Source organism: Elephas maximus, chromosome 27 (assembly GCF_024166365.1).
Source record: "Elephas maximus indicus isolate mEleMax1 chromosome 27, mEleMax1 primary haplotype, whole genome shotgun sequence".
In the NCBI taxonomy this organism is placed as follows: Eukaryota; Metazoa; Chordata; class Mammalia; order Proboscidea; family Elephantidae; genus Elephas; species Elephas maximus.
In genome coordinates, this window is record NC_064845.1 from 35,388,381 (window position 1) to 35,410,255 (window position 21,875).

At 40.2% G+C, this 21,875-nt stretch overlaps 1 protein-coding gene across 1 annotated transcript in view; it reads right to left on the reverse strand.

The window, feature by feature from the left end:
- Positions 1-21,875, reverse strand: part of LOC126068286 (collagen alpha-6(VI) chain-like) — a 119,967-nt gene that overhangs the window by 84,546 nt on the left and 13,546 nt on the right. The gene's annotated exons all lie outside the window — the stretch shown is intronic.

Consider the following 21,875-nt stretch of genomic DNA (forward strand, 5'->3'; position numbering starts at 1 on the left):
GGGGAGAATAAAGAAGGTATTTGTTGAAAGTAATTAACATAAAATTGAAACATTCATTCCATCTCAATATAACAACAGTGAAATTGCCTCTCATTATAGAAACACTCTCAAAGGCACAGTTCCCTTGAATCTGAAAATTGCTGCACTCTGTTCATTCAGAATTAGGCAAGCAGAGACTGATAAATCTCTTTTGGAAGTTACAGACTTCTTTTAAAAAAAATCTGGATCTCTGTAAATTCTATGTTGAAAAGGTAGAATGTTTCTGATTTAAACTACAGCTGCAAAAGCAATGCAGCCACCCAACACTTGGCTTCAAACCCAGAATGTTTAGAATGTGTGCAACACCTCTCTCGAGGCTATTATGTACCAGTGTTCTAGGGAGACATCTGCCCCACACAACCCAATTCATAATCCAGGCTACGTTCTCGAAAAAATATCAACAACCCACAAGGGACACAAAAGAGACTCAGCAGAATGAACATAAATACCAGTCCTTTCCCTTAAAATGAAGCATGCAAGATTCATCATTTCCAAGTACTGATTTTATCTCTCTTCAGAAACTAGAATATTGTCAGCTTTTGCACAACACTAAATCTTTGCCGCCAAGTTGAAGATAATGGTTGTTTGCTTACTTAACCCCTCATCTTTTCACTACTTCCCTTCTTTAAGGCATTCTACTTCTCAGAGGTCAAAATATAGAAAGAAAAATATTCAAAGTAAGACTTAAGTTCATGTTAAAATGTTGCAGAATAGACCTTTGGGACACAACAGATACAAATAAATATTGCTGAATCAATGAAAGTAAGGAAAACAAAATACACAATCACTCATGGTACAAGCAAGTTGCGTAGTTTTGCTTTTGACGCTACACTTTTCCCCAACTGCATTTTCCAGAATCACGAAAAGAGGATGTATATACTGATCACATTTGAACAAGGCCATACAGGTGACCTGGCCACTTTTCAATGTTGAAGAGGCACTTGACATGGTAGAACAGCTCATGATCTGAGGTTCACTCTGACCCTAAACTGTTGCATGACCTTAGACAACACCACCTTACTTCCCTAGCTTCCTAATCTGAAGCACATCGGGTTACATTCTCTCTAAATCCAAGCAACTCTACATTTGAAGAGTTCACTGATCCAACAAACACAGCTGAAAATATTAGCATAAAAAATGTGTTCCTAGAAACCAGTGAAGAAGCCCTGGTGGCGCGATGGTTAAATGCTTAGCTGTTTTAACTCATCAGTCCACCTGGCGCTCTGCAGAAGAAAGATGTGGCGGACTGCTCCCATAAAGATGTCAGCCTAGGAAACCCTATGGGGCAGCTCTATCTTGTCCTATAGGGTCACTATGAGCTGGAATCAACTCAAAGGCACACAACAACAACAGAAATCAGTAGAAAAGAACAAACAACAACAACAACAAAAAAAAGGGCCAAAAAGCATAAACAGGAATTTCATAGAAGCCAGTATACATATAGGCACCAAACATACAAAGAGACGTTTAAATTCATTTGCGATCAGTGGGAATTGGCGTAACATTTACATCCATTCAATTGGCAACACTCACGAAATCCGACAAAATTAAGTATTGGAGAGGATGTGGATACTCATACACATTGCTGGGCATAAAGGTGTACCACCACTTTGGAAAATTGTTTGACACTGTTTTAGGCTGGGTTCTCTACAGAACCAAAACAAATGAAGCATACATATATATGTAGAGACAGAGAGAGAGACTTAGCTCAAGGAAATGGCTCAAGCAGTTGTAGAGGCTAGAAAGTCCCAAGTCTGTGGGTCATGTGTCAGGGTGGAGGCTTCTTCTGACTCATGTAGCTGCAGGGGCTGATGAACCCAAAATTGGCAGGTCAGATGGCAGGCTGCTTGCTCACAGGCCACGGAGGCTGACAAATCCCAAGATGGCCAGGCCAGCAGAGCACTGGCTCAAGTCCCAAGAAATGGAGATCAGATGATGATGAACCGGACGCAGAATCCAGAGTGAGCAAAAACCAGCAAGCTTTGCCATAACATCCATATATATTGGATGCAGCCCACATCCCTGAGGAAACTCTCTTTACAACTGATTGGTTGATCACAGCATGGAAGTTATTACATTATATCACAAAATGGAGGATAACTACATCATGACATAACTACCAAATTACAGCATTACATACCAGCCAAACCACTGAGAATCATGGCCCAGCCAAGTTGACACACAACCTTAACTATCACAGGTACTATCTTATAAAACTGAACTTTCTCACGCCTTATGTCCTACCAATTGTCTATTAGAATGTCCTAGAATGTCTATTCCTAGGACATTCTTTCACACATATGACAGGAGATTTGTCCAAGAAATTTTATAGTAGCGCTGATTGCAATTGCACAGATCTGGAAATAACCCAAAGAGTTATTGACAGGAAAATGAAGATATCAATGTATAACAGAGTATTACACATCAATCAAAATTAACCACTAGAGGCAAAAATATAAATATTAGCAATATAATGGATGAAAAAGTAAGTCCCAGAAAATTATATACAGAATGATACCCTTTTTATACTGTTAGTTTAATACATAATATTAAATCATATAGTTTTAAAGGAATATAACTGTAATAAAACTACATTTTAAAAATCTAAGGGAACGATAAACACAAGATTCAGGATAGTGGTCACACAGAATGTGGGAGGCAGGGTAATGAGATTGGGAAGAAGCTCATTGTAGATAAAAGGTATTGTTAATATTCTAGTTTCTATATGGGTAGGAGGTTTGTGGATTTATTACGTTATTAATAAATAAACAAATAGAAGGGCTTGGAAGGACCAGTGGATGAAAGTGAATAATGAACTAAGAATTAGGATTAATTCAATTCTGCGTACTGAGAACCAATAAATGTATTTCAAAAAATAATTAAGAAATGCTTTTAATTAATTAAATACATCTACCGGAAAAGAGGAAAAAAAAAAAAAATCAGGCAATTAAGCCAAGAGTCCACTGAAACATTGAGAACAGGTTTGGAATAGTTACAGGGAGAAATTTGTCCTCCTGAGACTGTCATGCGTGGTAAGTTTTATATTAGTGGGGCAGTACAAGGGAATCAAAGAGCACGTTTTGACCAAAAAAAAAAAACCCCAACTTTCCTTGCGTCCATAGCTCCCCACACATTCTGCAGGATTTAATTAAAGAAATGCAAAGAACTCAGATTTCAGCAATGACAAATCACCTAGCAGTAGTCATGGTTGCTGTGGCAGGCACCTCCAGCTGTTCATCAACAATTGTGCTGCCCCTTCACATTGCAGAGCTGTTACTCAGATGTGGCTACCCAGGGGGGTCTACGTTTCCCAGCCTCACTTGCAATGGCTAAATGATGGTGTTCTAGCCATTGGTACATGACAGAAGTGAGGTCTGCCACTTCCAGGCCTGGCCTTAAGACCTCTCACAGGGCAGTCCTCCACTTTTTTTTCCTTTTCCTTCCCATTGGTTGGAATGGAGATAACGTCAAGGGCCAAATGTTTTTAAAGATGGCAGAGCCACACTCAGTCTGGGTGCCTGAGAGACTGTGTGAAAAGGGGCCAGCCACAAATGTGTTTATCCACCTACTTCGGTGAAATCAGTAATAATTTAACTTCCTATTGTGTATGAGCCAGTATACCTTTTGAGGTTTATTCGCCACAACAGCGTCACCCAAACCAATGCAGCCCCACCCCTCATAACAATAGGGTAGCATGAAATAGTAAGGACAGGAAGTTAAGGTGAGAGAATTTTTGAGACGGGCAGAGGATGAGTGGATCGAGTTCCTGAGGTAGAGTGGGCATCACTCCCCTGAAAATGACTTGGCAAGCCCCAACACGGAGGTTATCCTCCAATTACACTAGCTTTCCCCAGACGTTTCCAAACCTTAACATTCATATAGGCTTGCATAAGAATAACATTTGCTTAAATATAACATTTTGCTTAGGTATAACATTTTGAATATGCCATGGACTGCCAGAAGAACGAACAGGTCTATCTTGGAAGAAATGCAGCCAGCGTGCTCCTTGGAAGCAAGGATGGTGAGGTTTTGTCTCACGTACTTTGGACATGTTATCAGGAGGGACGAGTCCCTGGAGAAGGACATCATGCTTGGTAAAGTAGAGGGTCAGTGAAAAAGAGGAAGACCCTCAAGAAGATGGATTGATACAGTGGCTGCAACAATGGGCTCAAGCATAACAATGCTTGTGAAGATGGCGCAAGGCTGGGCAGTGTTTCGTTCTGTTGCAGATGGGGCCGCTATGAGTCAGAACTGACTCAATGGCTCCTAACAACAACAGATGACATTTTGTACTTTCCAAGTCCTTTTGTAGTCATTATCTCCCTGAATCCTGACAGTACCCTGTGAGGCAGGTAGGAATTATTATTCCCATTTGACAAAGGAAATATCTGAGGTTTAGTAAAGTTGAGCATTTCCCCAGGCAGGGGTTGCACTGGTTGTGGGCTCTCTCCACTAACTCATGGTGTTTTACCTGATCGCTGCTGATGAAGGAATTTAATCTCACATGCTGGAATGTACCAGATAATTTTGTAATTTTTTTTTTTTTTACTTGAAATTAGTTCTTTAATTTGTCCTCTTAGTGGACACCAACTGCTGTGAATTTCTGCTGCTGACAACTGATCTCATTAAGTCGGAATAGTGGCTCCTCATCTCCAAGCTGCTGTTTTTCTGCATTTGCTTAAAGCGACAAAAGGACAGCCATACTGACCTGATTCTTAAAAGCCAACAATGACATCAGCTAAACAGAAATCTATCCAGCAATACCCAGAAGGACCAGAGAAGTAATAAAATACATTGGATCATTGATAAAATATTTATTCACTGCAACTAACTCAAAAGCATGCATGGCTTAATGTGGTAGAAAGTAGGAACCAGATCTACTGGTCCTTTTTAATAACCCTGTCGTTAAGTCAAAAGTAAAGTCTACCATGTGTTGACCTCAGCGGCAGGCTTGCAAAAGTGAAAGGTAACAAAAGAGATTCAGACATAGAGCAGCATTCTGAGGTTGACATGGTGTTTTTGTCAGCTCAAGTAAGTACTGGGTGCTTTTTGAAAAACATTTTTTCCATACATTGAGCAAACAGAGTAAAGAGTAACTCATAAGATCCGTGCTTTGAATGAGTATAGTTGTGGGGTACAGGGTGTGGGTGGATTCCTGGAATGAATAATGATAACAGCTAATACTTAGTGAGCACTTACTATATGCCAGGCCTTTTCCTAAGGGCTACACTCAATCACCTCAACGACTCCAGTGAGTGTTAATCTTACTAGACTCATTTTACAGATGAGGAGACTGAGTCAGAGGGTTTTGTAACTTGCCAAAAGTCTACTAACTGATAGAAGTGGAATCAACTAATTAATCAAAAGTGAAGAGAGCGCCCCCGGCTGTCCTCACCTATTTTAAGGGAACTGGGAGACCTATGATTTAATTGGTGAGCAATAAAAAAATACAGGATATAATCAAAGTACTGTTAACTCTTAAGTTGGTGTTAAAGTGTTAAATTGTTGACTACAGCAGCCATCTCAGTTCATGGTACCACCACTCACCAAGTTGCCCAAGCTAAAACAGGAGTTATCATTGATTCCACTCTTTCTTTCATACCTCTGAGCAAATGTGGTTGGCTTTACATAAAAAAGCAAGTCCCAGACTCAGCTACTTCTCAACACTGTTTTTACTTCCACCCTCATCTAAGACACCATCATTTCACCTGGATTTTAGCAAAAGCCTCCTAATTTTACTCCCTGCTTCTGATCTTGCCCATTTACAGACTGTTCTGTTATTATTGTTAGTTGATGTGGAACTGACTCTGACTCATGGTGCCTGGTCTGGAACAGAACAGCAGAACAAACAACAAACAGAACAAAACAATGCCTGGTCTTGTCCTCTCTTCATGATGGCTTATGCAATTAAGTCTATTGTTAAGTACTGTGTCAATCCATCTGTTATGAATTTAATCGTGTTCTCCAAAAATATGTGTCAACTTGGCTAGGCCATGGTTCTCAGTATCATGTAATTATCTTCCATTGCAGGATCTGATATAATTATCCTATGTATTGTAAATCCTAACCTCTATAATGTTGATGGGAGTCCTGATGGTGCAGTGGCTAAGAGATCAGCTGCTAACCAAGAGGTCTGCCGTCCAAATCCACCAGCCACTCCTTGGAAACCCTATGGGGCAGTTCTACTCTGTCCTATAGGGTCGCTACGAGTCAGAATCGACTTGACAGAGACAGGGATAAGTATGATGTTAATAAAGCAGGATTACAGGCAGTTATTTTAATGAGGCAGGATACAATCTATAGGATTAGATTTATTTTGAGTCAATCTCTTCTGAGATATAAGAGATTAAACAAGTGAGGAGAGATCAGGCGACTTCCTAATACCAAAAAAGAAAAGCCAGAAGTGAAGCACGTCCTTTGGAGACCCTGGATCCTCATGTCAAGAACCTCCTAGACCCAGAGGAACATGGATGCTGTCTTAGTCATCTAGAGCTGATATAACAGAAATACCACAAGTGGATGGCTTTAACAAAGAGAAATTTATTTTCTTACAGTCTAGTGGGCTATAAGTCCAAATTCAGGGCATCAGCTCCAGGAAGGCTTCCTCTCTCTGTTGGCTCTTCTCTTGGTCCTTCTCATCAGTCCTTCTCATCAGTCTTTCTCATCAGTCCTTCTCATCAGTCTTCCCCTGGACTAGGAGCTTCTCCACACAGGAACCCAGGTCCAAAGGAGGTGCTTTACTCCTGGCACTGCTTTCTTGGTGGTATGAGGTCCCCTCCCCACTCTGCTCACTTCCCTTTCCTTACATTTCTTGTAAGATAAAAGGTGGTACAGGCCAGACCCCAGGGAAACTCCCTTTACATTGAATCAGGGATGTGACCTTAGTAAGGGTTTTACAATCCCACCCTAATACTCTTTAACATAAAATTACAATCACAAAATGGAGGACAACCACACAATACTGGGAATCATGGCCTAACCAAGTTGACACATATTTTGGGGGGACGCAATTCAATCCAAGACAGATGCCAAGACACATGGAGATCCCCAAGGAATGCCTATCCCACAGATATTGAAAGGAGACAAGGATCTTCCCCCAGAACCAACATAGAGAGAAAGCCTTCCCTTAAAGCTGGTGCCCTGAATTCAAACTTGTAGACTCCTAAACTGTGAGAGAATAAATTTCTGTTTGTTAAAGCTGTCCACTTGTGGTATTTCTGATATATAGAGATACTAGAAAACTAAGACACCATCTCATTGAGGGTTTTCCTTGTTTTTGCTGACCCATTGTTCAACTAGTTTTCTTTGACTAATTTTTGGAAGTAAAGTGTAGGTTCTTCTTCCTAGTATGTCTTATCTGGAAGACTATTCTAGAATGCTTCATTTTAAACTAAAAATGAGATCATCTGAAATCCCCACTCAAAATTCCTTACCATGACCAACAAGGCCCTACGTGACTCTCTCACACACATTAAAAAAAAAAAAAACTACCGCTAATTCTCTAACTTTATCCTACCTCCCCTCGCCCTGCATCGCCCCAGTTTCATTGATCTTGCTTTTTCTCAAAAAGGACAAATTTCTACCTCAGAGCCTTCATATTTTTTGCTTTTTCACTTTGTTTAGATGTCTGTTCAAATATCATGTCCTCCTTAAAGAAACTTTCTGTTAGTGCCCTCTTGAAAATAATTTCCCCCTACATATCTCCCATCACTGCCCAACATCTGACCCTGCATTATTTCTCTTCTGATAACTTGTCATCAACTGCGAATTTATTGTGGTGATATGTGTTTCCTTGTTTATAGTCTGCCTTCACACAGAAATGGGAACACAGGGAGGGTAGGTGTCTTAGGCTGAGTTCTCTAGAGAAGCAAAACCAGTGAAGCAGAGAGAGAGAGAGATTATCTCAAGGAAATGGGTCACGCAGTTGTAGAGGCTGGCAAGTCCCAAGTCCACGGGTCAGGTGTCAGGCTGGAGGCTTCTCCTGACTCATGTTGCTGCAGGGGCTGATGAAAGCAAAATCAGCAGGTAAGACAGCAGTTGCTGGATCAAGTCCCAAGACCCAGAGGTCAGATAATAATGAGCTGAATGCCAGATCCAGAGCAGAGCAAGCCAGAAAGTCCACATATACTGGATGAGAACCACACCTCCAAGGACTCCCCTTCAACTGACCAGGTGCTCACAGCAGATCCCATCATGGAGGTGATTACATTGTATCAGATCTTATCATGTAGGTGATTACATCATTACATAACTATCAAACTACATCATAACTGTCAAATCACTGAGAATCATGGCCCAGCCAAGTTGATACACAACTTTAAGCATCACAGTAGGGAACTGTCTTTTCCATGCTGTATCCCAGTGCCTGGAACAGTGACTAACCCACTGTGGTGCTTGCAGGAACAAATGAATGGATGCACGATGGACGGACAGATGAAAACAGATATAAGCTGGGTGTGGTGAAGGGAGAAAAGGACTCATGTAGGAGATGAGACTTGAGCTTCACTTTGAAGAACAAACATAATTTGGTTGCATGAAGAGGAAAAGGAAAACAAATCTGAGGCTCATGAAGATGAGTGAACACAAATCACCATGTCAGACTGACTAACAGACACATTTTCTAACTTCTGCTAAATAAAAAATAGAAAAGTTGGGCCTCTGGTCTGGAGAAATGGCAACGATAAAGATAGAAACTCTTCCCATGTGCCAGCTACCATTTAGTATTCATAGCAATTCTATGAAGTTTATTCTATTATTATTATCCCCATTTTTATTCTATTATTCTTATCCCCATTTTACAGATTAGAAATTGAGGTTCAGCAGAGTTAAAGAACTTGCCGAAAATCCCACAGTGAGGATTTAAACCCAAGCATTCTGACACCTGAGTACCAAGACTTTATCACAATTCTCCACTGTAATCCTGTATAAAAAACAGGTTTATAGATAAGAAAAGAAACTCAAGTGTGGTGAAAAATGGGTATGGAGATTGAACGTATGAAATCCACATGATATAGGAATCCAAAACTTAGGAATTAATGTAAAAACTGGTCTCCAACGAGTGGAACCACAAGACTGTTGCAGAGGCAAAGGCAAAACTACTATTGATGGGCATTTCGACAACCTTAGACACACGGAAATCTCACACACATAAAAACAACTACTGCTAAAGATGAAATCACAGCAATAAAAAAAAAAAAAGCAAACTATGAAGGTAAATAAGCTACTCTGATGGGGAAGCAGCAGATTCCACAAAGAGATGTGGCACCCCAAGAACACAAGGTAATAAAATAACCTAAAAGAGGCCATGAAGCAAGACGTTAAAGGTATTTAAAGACATAATAACAAAAATCAAACGTGTTGCTACCCAGCCAATTCTGACTCATAATGATCCTGTAGGACAGAGCAGAACTGCCCCGTAGGGTTTTCAAGGAGGAACTTGTGGATTCCACCTTGGTTAGCAGGCAAACGCTTAACCACTGGCACCACCAGGGCTCTCTGAAAGAGATAATAGGAAGTATGAAGTATAAATACCATAATGAAATATTAGAAGATCACAAAATGAGTATATTTGAAAACAACCATCAAAACATTTTGCTGTTCAAAAAAAAGCCCTGGCCCGGATGGCTTCACTGCACAGTTCTACCAAACTTTCAGAGAAGAGTTAACACCACTACTACTAAAGGTATTTCAGAGCATAGAAAAGGACAGAATACTACCAAACTTATTCTATGAAGCCGCCATATCCCTGATACCAAAACCAGGTAAAGACACCACAAAAGAAGAAAATTACAGATCTATATTCCTCATGAACGTAGATGCAAAAGTCCTCAACAAAATTCTAGCCAGTAGTACTCAACAACATATCAAAAAAAATAATTCACCATGACCAAGTGGGATTCATACCAGGTATGCAGGGATGGTTCAACATTAGAAAAACAATTAATGTAATCCATCATATAAATAAAACAAAAGACACGAATCACATGATTTTATCAATTGATGCAGAAAAGGCATTTGACAAAGTTCAACACCCTTTCATGATAAAAACCCTCAGCAAAATAGGAATAGAAGGAAAATTCCTCAACATAATAAAGGGCATTTATACAAAGCCAGCAGCCAACATCATCCTAAATGCAGAGAGCGTGAAAGCATTTCCTTTGAGATCCGGAACCAAACAAGTATGCCCTTTATCACCACTCTTATTCAACATTGTGCTGGAGGTCCTAGCCAGACCAATTAGGCTAGATAAAGAAATAAAGGGCATCCAGATTGGCAAGGAAGAAGTAAAATTATCTCTATTTGCAGATGACATAATCTTATACACAGAAAACCCTAAGGAATCCTCCAGAAAGCTACTGAAACTTATGAAGAGTTCAGCAGAGTATCAGGATACAAGATAAACATACAAAAATCAGTTGGATTCCCCTACACCAACAAAAAGAACATCAAAGAGGAAATCACAAAATCAATACCATTTACCATAGCCCCCAAGAAGATAAAATACTTAGGAATAAATCTTACCAGAGATGTAAAAGACTTATACAAAGAAAACTACAAAACACTTCTGCAAGAAACCAAAAGAGACTTACGTAAGTGGAAAAACATACCTTGCTCGTGGATAGGAAGACTTAATATTATAAAAATGTCTATTCTACCAAAAGCAATCCATAGATTTTATGCAATTCCGATCCAAATTCCAACGACATTCTTTAATGAGGTGAAAAAACAAATCACCAACTTCATATGGAAGCGAAAGAGGCCCTGGATAAGTAAAGGATTACTGAAAAGGAAGAACAAAGTGGGAGGCCTCACTCTACCTGATTTTAGAACCTATTATACAGCCACAGTAGTCAAAACAGCCTGGTACTGGTACAAGAACAGATACATAGACCAGTGGAACCAAATTGAGAATCCACACATAAATCCATCCACATATGAACACTTGATATTTGACAAAGGCCCCAAAACAGTTGAATGGGGAAAAGACAGTCTTTTTAACAAATGGTGCTGGCATAACTGGATATCCATCTGCAAAAAAATGAAACAAGACCCATACCTTGCTCCATGCAAAAAACAAGATCAAAATGGATCAAAAACCCAAATATAAAATCTAAAACGATAAAGATCATGGGAGAAAAAATAGGGACAACATTAGAAGCCCTAATACATGGCATAAACGGTATACAAAACAATACTAAAAATGCAGAAGAAAAAGTAGATAACTGGGAACTCCTAAAAATCAAACCCCTATGCTTATCCAGAGACTTCACCAAAAGAGTAAAAAGCCTACCTACAGACTGGGAAGAAGTTTTTAGCTATGACATTTCCAATCAGCGCCTGATCTCTAAAATCTACATGATACTGCAAAAACTCAACTGCAAAAAGACAAATAACCCAATTAAAAAATGGGCAAAAAGTATGAACAGACACTTCACTAAAGAAGACATTCAGATAGCTAACAGATACATGAGGAAATGCTCACAATCATTAGCCATTAGAGAAATGCAAATCAAAACTACAATGAGATTTCATCTTACTCCAACAAGGTTGGCATTAATCCGTAAAACAGAAAACGATAAATGTTGGAGAGGCTGTGGAGAGATTGGCTGGTGGGAATGTCAAATGGTACAACCACTTTGGAAATCTATTTGACACTTTTTTTTATGGTAGTTCTATTTCTAGCTTTTTAAGGAAGTGTCAAATAGATTTCCAAAGTGGTTGTACCATTTGACATTCCCACCAGCAGTGTCTACAAAGTGCCAGCTTGGCCCAGTGATCATTGTCCCCAGACCTTCTGTTGGCCCAGGACAGGAACCATTCCCAAACCAATTCTTCAGACATGGATTGGACTGGACAACGGGTTGGAGATGGATGCTGGTGAGGAGTGAGCTTCTTGGATCAGGTGGACACTTGAGGCTATGTTTGCATCTCCTCCCTGGAGGGGAGATGAGAGGGTAGAGGGGATTAGAAGCTGGCGAAATGGACATGAAAAGAGAGAGTGGAGGGAGGGAGCGGGCTTTCTCATTAGGGGGAGAGCAATTGGGAGTATGTTAGCAAGGTGTATATAAGTTTTTGTGTGAGAGACTGACTTGAGTTGTAAATATAAGTTTTTGTGTGAGAGACTGACTTGAGTTGTAAATATAAGTTTTTGTGTGAGAGACTGACTTGATTTGTAAACTTTTGCTTAAAGCACAATAAAAATCAGAAAAAAAATCTTGTTGTTGTTAGGTGTCGTTGAGTTGGTTCTGACTCATAGCAACCCTCTGTACAACAAAGTGAACACTGCCTGGTGCTGAGCCATCCTCACAATTGTTGATATGCTTGAGCCCATTGTTGCAGCCACTGTGTTAATCCATCTTATTAGGGTCTTCCTCTTTTTTGCTGACCCTCTACTTTATCAAGCATAATGTCCTTCTCCAGGGACGGTATCCTCCTGATAACGTGTCCAAAGTATGTGAGACAAAGTCTTGCTATCCTCGCTTCTAAGGAACATACTGGCTATACTTCTTCCGAGAGAGATTTGTTCATTCTTCTGGCAGTTCATGGTACATTTAATATTCTTTGCCAAAACCACAATTCAGAGGTGTCAATTCTTCTTCAGTCTTCTTTATTCATTATCCAGCTTTTGCATGCATATGAGGCAGTTGAAAATACCATGGCTTGGGTCAGGCGCACCTTCGTCTTCAAGGTGACATCTTTGTTCTTCAACACTTTAAAGAGGTCTTTTGCAGCAAATTTGCCCAATGCAATGTATCGTTTGAATAATTGAGGTCTCCATGATTCAATAGGAATAAATCATAAAACAAAGTGAGAAAAGTAGTTGTAGCTTGATACGACCTCATTCCTGAAAGAGGGGCTCCAAATCCGAAAGGTATTTAAGAAAAAGAACAAATTTGGACATAAGGATGGGCGACTGAAAGATGATGTAAGGAAATACAATAAACATCCCCAAATGCTGAAAAAATGAATTTTTATTTCCATTTAAATATGTTCCTTTAAAAAAAAAAGTCCTGGAATGCAGGGATATGGAGGGATTATAAACAGACAAAAAATCGCACTTATTAAAAATGGGGTAGATTATAAATATGGCCATAAATTTTTTACTACTGCTCCCATTGGGAAAACCAAAAAAAGGAAGAAAAAAAAAGCAATTCTGACTTACAGTGACTGTACTGGACAGAGTAGAATTGCCCCATAGAGCTTCCAAGGAGTGGCTGGTGGATTCAAACTGCCAACCTTCTGGTTAGCAGCCGAGCTCTTAACCACTGTGCCACCAGGGCTTCTCCCATTGGAAGGGAGAGTCTAATTCCCTTCTCTTTGAATCTGGGTTCGCCTTAATGACTTACTTGACCAATAGCGTGTGGCAGAAGTGATGCCCTGAGACTTTCAGTGGTAGGTCAAAAGAAGCTTGGTAGCTTCCACCAGGCTTGTGCAGTGCTTGCTCTGGGAGAAGCCAGGTGCCCTGTAAGATGTTCCGTGTCTGGGACTACCATTTTGTGAAGAAGCCCAAGCTAGGCCCATGGAGAGGCTATGTGGAAATAAAGAGACACCTCATCGGCCCCCAGTAGAAAAGTTTTTGGATGATTCCAGCTCCAGTCACCATCTGAATGAGACCCCGACCAAGAAGTGGCAATAACTGCTGAAGAGAACCTAGTCAACACGGAGAACCATGAGACATAATAAGTTGTCATTTGGGGGCCACTAAACTTTGGAATAGCCTATTTTGAAAATTTAGATAACTAGTACAGGAAGGAAGATCTTTTTTGAAACGCTGAGTTTTGAGATGTCCACATGTCATGAAAGTGGAGTCATCCTACAGGCAGATGGACACTTAGGTTTGGAGCCGTAGTGAGCCACTGTCACACTCATAAGTATAGTCAATCTGCAGTCACCAGCTTTGGCCAACACTGCCCCAGCCTCTGGGAACACAAGATCCAGCAAACGTAGCCCTGGACCTCAGAAAGCTCTCAGTCTGATAGGAGAGGCAGCAAAAGTAGCACAGTGAGTCTGGTATTCTGATGCGGAGGGGCAAGTCCAATGAGCTGTAGAAGCTCAGAAAGGGGATATCTCTGTGCCTTGGCATGGGCAGCTGGTGTGTGTGTTAGGGGGCAGTCACAGAGATGATTCTTCCAGAAGAGGGGCTATTTCAACCAGTTCAGAAGGATAAGTATTTGGTGCCAAGCACAGGTACTCCCTGAGGGAATAAGACCTAGACAATGAGGATAGTGAGAATTATTGACCAATGCCGTAATTTCCTGGAACTTGAAGTCAGTAACTAGGCAAATTGCATTGCCTTGGCAACTGCCCCATTAGTTAATTTATATAGTAATCTTGGAAGGATACAGACAGGCCCCTGCCTACATTACCTTAAAGGCTATCGAAAAAGAAAATTAGTTAATGCAAAATGTGATATGCAAATCCATGTATTCATTTGTTCATTTAGCATTTTCCAAGGTAATATTTCATCCTAAGCCCTCCTGTACTGGCTATGTACCAATAAAAAAAAAAGCATAGTTTTGCCTTTTGGGGAAAATGCCCACACTTCTATAGTTCACAAAATACTCTTACTTCATTACTATCCTGTGAAACAGACTCAACCATTCCCATTTTACAGATATTAATACCAAAACTCAGGAAGAATGCGCTAATCTCCCAAGCTCACATGGCTGGTGAACAGCAGTATTTGGACTCAGATCAAATTCTCTGGTCCTCTTTCCAGGTCTGCCCCTGCCTTCAAGGAGTTCGATGGAGGTGGGCAAACAAAGCACGTGTACATAAGACAGTGAAAAGACACCCAAGTAAGTGACAATGTACATGAGGGAAAGACAAAGCATAAAGTGTGATCTGAAGAGGGAGGGGAGGGCTATCTATTGGGCCACATTTAGTGGCAGTGAGTTTTGAATCAGATTTTGTGGAAAGTGATAAACTTGTTTTGGTGGAAGGAAGGGAAGAGTGTGTTCAGCAAGCTAAGCCACAATACTTTGCCTATATCTCCTTGGCACGTGGTCATAATATCTGTAGAACTCTGTGCGTAAGATACGTTTTCTGTGCTCCATTTCCTCATCTGTAAAATAGGGATGGAAACACCTCATTTCCTAGATTCGAAGTACACATTTCCATGCCATTTTAACATTTATGAAATCTAGGCCTTAAAATAGATTTGTACATTTCCTGTTGTTTTCTTTTTTTCCTCTTCCTTGAAAGCTATTGGTCAACTCATAGTATCTGAGAATTAGAGAAAGGTGGAGTCATTTTGCCTTACCTATCCCCTAGGGAGAAGAGAAAATGGGACTATCAAATGAGATTAAGTCCCCATCACAGTGATTGCCCCTCAGCATCACCCCCGAGGAGATTTTCAAATCTATCAATGCCTTGGCCCCATCAACAGAGATCCTAATTTCATCCGTCTGGAGTAGGGACCTGTTGGGTATTTTTTGAAAGCTGCCAAGTGATTGTAAAGTACAGCTAAGACTGAGGATCAATACCCTATTCCAGCTATTCAAGTAGTCAGCAAACTACCACCTGTGGACCAAATCGATCCTTTGTGTGTTTGGGTAAATGAAGTTTTACTGATGCTGTATTTATGGTCACTCCCATTCGTTTACGAATTATCTATAGCTCCTTTTATGCTACAAGGGCAGAAATGAGTAGTTAACAGAAGCTCATCTGGCTCTTTGTAGAAAAATCTTCCAGCCCTTGCTTTATGCTGTTGCTACTCAAACTGTGGTCCCTGGATCAGCATCACCAGCAATTCGGAGCCTATTAGAAACCCATAAGCTCAAGCTCTACTGAAGCAGATTGTGCATCTTAACAAGATCCCGAGGTGATACACAGGCATGTTGAAGTTTGAGACGCGCTGCCTTGTGCCCATCTGAACCTGCCACCCTCTCTGACCACTTTTTTTTGCCCCTGCACGCTTGGCACGTGCTTGGTTCTCATCCTCCAGGATTTCACTGCAATACTACTTCCTCAAGGGGGCCCTTTCCTCCTACCCTGGTTTAAATTAGACTTTGTGAATTTCTTGAATGTTTTTGTTGTTAGCTGCCTTCAAGTCCCACTGACTCATGGTGATCCCATGCACAATGGGATGAAATGCTGCGTGGTCCTGTGCCAGCCCGTGTTCGTTTGCGGATTGGACAATGTTTCATTGTGATCCATAGGATTGTCATTGGCTGATCTTTTGAAAGTAGATTGCCCCAGGCCTTTCTCCCAGTTTCTCCCAGTTATTATTCCCTTACTGTGAGTCTCACAACCTGTAACTACATATTTATCTGTGTGCTTATCTCTTCAATGTCTGTCCCCTCCCTAGACTGGAAGCCTCACCAGGGAGGAATCTGGGTCTCAAGACAAGAGGACCAGCTCTGAAAAGTGTACAGCACAACTGGGTGTTGCTTCCAAGAGTTGGGCAAAGAAAAGAGGAAAGAGCAAGGTTGGAAGTAATTTGAATGAAAAGAACAGAACGAATTATCATGCAGACCTGGTAGGATGCAGCCTAGAAGGTCTCGACTGGAGCAGCTAGGTTAGATTTAACGTTCTCTTTTTGTATTCCAGGGATAAATATTAGTATTCAATCACACAGAAGCGTCGAAGCACTCTGGTAAACCTCCACAGAGCAAGGATCCAATTTCCCCAGCTGTTCACTAAATGAAATATCCGTATATCAGGAATTTAATGAGAAAGGCAGAAGGCCAAGGATGTTATCATTGTTCAAGAAAGTTACATTTCAAGCAGCTTTTCACTTCCAACAGAATAGAGGAAACTCTTAATTGCATTCCATTTTCTTTTCCCTCTTAACCACAGCTTGCCTTAACTGATTTTTTTTTGTTGCAACATGCCCTGGGAAGGGGGGTGAACATTTTTGAATGGCTAAAATTTTATATGAAAATTAAGAACACCAGCTGCTCTTATCTAAAGATCTGTACTGTCTTTCAAATCAGAACACAAGTCAGATGGCTCAGGCTGACCTCCTCTGTGTCCTGGGCATAATAGCACTCCCCAACAATGAGATGAGATTAATGATCTTTGCTGGAGAATAAATCAAGCTCTAAACTCTGAGAAATGGGGAAGAAATATCACAGACTCAAGGCGCCCCAACCAAGCCTCTAAGGTGATTAGAATAATGCTGGCCACCATTTGCCAGTGGCTGGCTAAATAGACTAGTCACTCATTAGGAATATCTGAAGTACATTTTCATAGTCTCTCCCTCCGCCAAGGAGCTCTAGTGGTGCAATGGTTAGGCACTAGGCTACTCACTGGAAGACTGGTGGGTTGGAACTACACAGGAGAAAGACTTGGTGATCTGCTCCCGTAAAGATATCAGCCTAGGAAACCCTATGGGGCAGTTCTACTCTGTCATATGGGGTCACAATGACTTGGAATTGACTAGATGACAACACAACAATAATAACAACTCCCTCCCCCAAATAAGAGTATGGGGTTTGGAAGGGTACCATAAGTGGGAAAGTGAGGATGATGAGATGGACTGCAGAGCCAGCACAGAAGCCTTAGGCCAGTCACTTGGCTTAAACCCTCAGAGACTCATTTTTTTTTAAATGGAAAGGTGGTTTTAGTTTGTATATCCATTCACTTATTCATTCATTCAAGAAATATTCACTGAGCATCTACTCTATGGTAGGCACTGTGTTAGACAGTAGGCATGCAATGAAAAGCAAAACCAGGCATGGTCTTTGTCTTCCTGGAGCTGAAAGTCTACCGTGGGAGCTAAGTATTTATGAACGATCACATCAGTAAGTAAAGTCACAACTGTTACATGCTGTAAAAGTTTCTCTGAAACCCCGCAGCCAACCCATCAGCAAGGCATGTCAAGCATACCTTCAAAATATATTCTAAATCTAACTGCTTCTCACTAGCTCTCACCCAAATCCATGACCCATCCCCCTTTTTTTTTTAATTGTGGTAAGTATATATAATAAAACATTTGCCACTTGCATTGCGATTGATTACTTTCGTGTGGCCTTTCTAGCCATGGTCTTATAACTCCACCCAGGTAATTGTGGCCCACCAAGGGGATTGGTCGGTTTTGCTTTAAAAAACAGCCAAATCCAGAGCAGAGAGAGGGATCCTACCACCACCAAGGAAGAAAAGCCAGAAGCGGAGAGTGCATCCTTTGGACTAGGATCCTTAGGCTGAAAAGCTCCTGGAAGCAAGAGACCAAGAGAGAGAAAAAGAGAGAGAGAGAGCAAGCTGTAACCCTGAAGACTGTGAGAAGGATGGGAGGAAAGACCCAGCAACCAGGAGATGGTGCAGTGGACTTCCCAGCCCATGGATAGAGGAAACTGAGTGTCTTTGGGAAGAGACTGAGGGCCAGGGAGAGTTGTGCCTTTGAGCACAACTAGGAAGAGGCTATCCTGATGGAAGAACTGTATCCTGAGTGTTCTGAGCCTGAATTGTGACTGTTACTTCTCTAATACATCCCATAATCATGAGTATGGACTATGAGTTCTGTGTGGTCATTGCAATGAATTATCGAACCCAGTAGAGACTGCTATGGGAGGGGTGATTGGTGTCAGAGTTGGTAAAGATGGCGGAGAGAGGAGGTATGTCTGACCTCTGCCTCATAGGAATCAGCCTTGGGCTGTCGATCTTGATTCTCCTTTCTGCTTGCGAAGTTAGAGGAGGTCAGACACCGCCCCCATCCTGTTTTTACACCATTTCAACATTTTTTTGTATGTTTATCTCATATCTTGCTAATCTGCTGAATATTTCTATTAGTTCCAGTAGTTTTCTCGTGGAGTCTTTTGGGTTTTCTGTGTAGAGTATCATATCATACACAAATAGGGAGAGTTTAACTTCATTACAAATTTGGATGCCCTTTTTTCTTTTTCTTGCCTTATTGTTCTAGCTTGGACTCCCAATGCTGTATTAAATAGGAGTGGTGATAAAGGACATCCTTGTCTTGTCCTGTTCTCAAGGGGAATGTTTTCAGCCTCTCTCCATTAACAATGATGTCGGCCGTTGGTTTTGCATAGATGCCCTTTTTTTTTGGGGAGAAATTTTCCTTCTATACCTATTTTACTGAGAATTTTTATCAGGAATGGGCATTGGACTTTGTCGAATGCCTTTTCTGTGTCTATTGAGATGGTCATGTGATTCTTTTCCTTCCTTTTATTTATGTGGGGGATTACGTTGATTGATTTTCTAATGTTGAACCATCCTTGCATACCTGGTGTGAATCCTACTTGATTGTGGTGTATTTTTTTTTTTTTTTGATATGATGCTGAATTCTATTGGTTAGAATTTTGTTGAGAATTTTTGAATCTATATTCATGAGAGATTTTGGTCTGTAATTTTCTTTTTTTGTGGTGTCTTTTCCAGGTTTTGGTATCAGGGTTATGCTGGCTTCATAGAATGAATTTGGAAGTATCACTTCTTTTTCTATGTTCTGAAATAGTTTGAGTAGTACTGGTGCAAGCTCTTCTCTGAAAGTTTGGTAGAATTCTCCAGTGAAGCCATCTGAGCCAGGGCTTTTTTTGGTTGGGAGTTTTTTTACTACCTTTTCAATCTCTTCTCTTGTTATGTGTCTGTTCAGATTTTCAACATCATTTTGTGTTAGTTTGAGTAGGTAGTGTGTTTCTAGAAATTTGTCCATTTCCTCTAGTTTTTCAAATTTGTTGGAGTACAGCTTTTCATAATATTCTGTTATGGTCTTTTTTATTTCAGTTGGGTCCCCCATTTCATTTCTTATATGGATTATTTGCATCCTTTCCTGTTTTTCTTTTGCAAATTTGGCCAGTGGTTTGTCGATTTTGTTGATCCTTTCAAAGAACCTACTTTTGGTTTTGTTGATTCTTTCTATTGTTTTTCAATTCTCTATTTCATTTATTTCTGGTCTGATCTTTATTATTTCCTTTCCTCTGGTCGCTGTTGGCTTCTTTTGCTGTTTTTCTATTTGTTCAAGTTATGTAGCTAATGTTTTGATTTTGTCCCTTTCTTCTTTTTTGATGTGTGCATCTATTGCTATAAATTGACCTCTGAGGATGCCTTTGCCGTGTCCCAAAGGCTGTAGTATGATTTGTTTCAATTCTCATTTGATTCTAGGAATTTTTTAAATTCTATCTCTGATTTCTTCTATTTCCCAGTGTTTTTTAAGCAGGATTGTTATTCAATTTCTATGCAATTGATTTTTTTCCCTAACTCTTCTTGTTGTTAATTTCTACTTTGTTGGCATTGTGGTCAGAGAAGTTTGTGAACTTTCTTCGTGGTCACCTTGAAATTTACCCTTATATTCCTAGATTTGAACCAGTCTATTATTATTTGGTATTGCCTTGCCTTCCTCTCCATTTGAAAGTTCTATACCTACACCATTTATTCCCTCTTTTATTGTTCTGATGTTGTTGTCATTTACAGATTAACCTCTCTGGTTCCCTGTTGCAATTCTTTTGGTTTTGGATAGTCCTTAATTGTTTATTTCCTACATTGACATCTGGCTGGTACAATCTTGCATACTAGATTCAGGCTGTGGTCTGATGTTTGTTCTCAGACCAGAGGACTCCCTTTAACAATTCTTGTAAGTTTGGCTTGGTTTTTACATATTGCCTTAATTCCTATTTATCTGGAAATGTCCTAATTTCACCATCATATTTGAAAGAAAGTTTTGTAGGATATGTTATTCGTGGTTGGCAATTTTTTTTCTTTCAAGGTCTTATATATGTCATCCTATTGTCTTCTGGCCCGCATGGTTTCTGCCAAACAATCAGGGCTTAGTCTTATTGTTTCTCCTCTGTATGTGACTTTTTGTTTTTCTCTAGCTGCTCCCAGGATTTTTAATTTATCTTTGGTTTTAGCAAATGTGATTATGATATACCTTGATGCTTTTCTTTTGGAGTCTGTCCTATATGGGGTTTGTTGAGCTTCTTGGATGGTCAGTTTCTCATTATTCATATATTAGGGAAGTTATCTGTCAGCAATTCTTCAATAATCTTCTCTGTGTTTTCCATTTTCTCTCCCTGTTCTGGAACTCCGATCATTCACAAATTTTTGCTTTTGATTGTATCCCACATAATTCTCAGGGTTTCCTCATTTTCCTTCATTCTTTTTTCTGATTTTCCCTCAAACGGAGTTGTAGCCAAGTGCTTGTCTTCAATTTCACTGATCTTTTCTTCCGTCATTTCAAACGTGCTCCTCGGCCCTTCTGTGACACTTTCCATTTCTGAAATCTTGTTATTTATCTTTTGAATTTCTAATTGTTGTTTTTGTATGATTTCTAGGTGTGAATTTATTTTGGCATTTTGTTCCTGTATTATTTTCCTGAATTCTTCCATTTTTTTGTCTGTATTTTCCACAAATTTATCTGCCTTTTCCATAAATTTGTGTTTTTACCTCATTTTTGTCTGCTTTTTGCTTCAACTCTTGGATAGCTCTGAATATTGGAGATTTGAATTCCTGGTCAGGTAGTTCTAGTGCCTGTTCTTCTACTGGAAAGTCATCTGGTGTTTTATTTTGGATGCATAGTGGAATCGTTCTGTCTGTTTTTTAATATGTTTTGATATTGTCTGTTGTCTTTGGGACATTCAGTAGTTATTTTCTTCATTTCTTGATTGTAGATTTGTTTGTTTTGTCCTGGTTTTTTGTTTTATTTGGTTATGTCTGAGCAAGCGGGCTGTGTGTTCTTTGTTGTATGCTCATCTGTAGTCGTGATAATTTTCACCTCCTTGTCCAATGGATGGGGCCAGTCACTCAGCTATGGTGCAGCAGGACAGGTCTAGCAGGTGCTCTGTCTTCTGCTGGGAACTTCATGAAGCTGCTGTCCCATACTCCCTGTCCACTGATCTGCAATGTGGGTGAGGTGAATCCAAACAGCATGGATGCTGCACTTC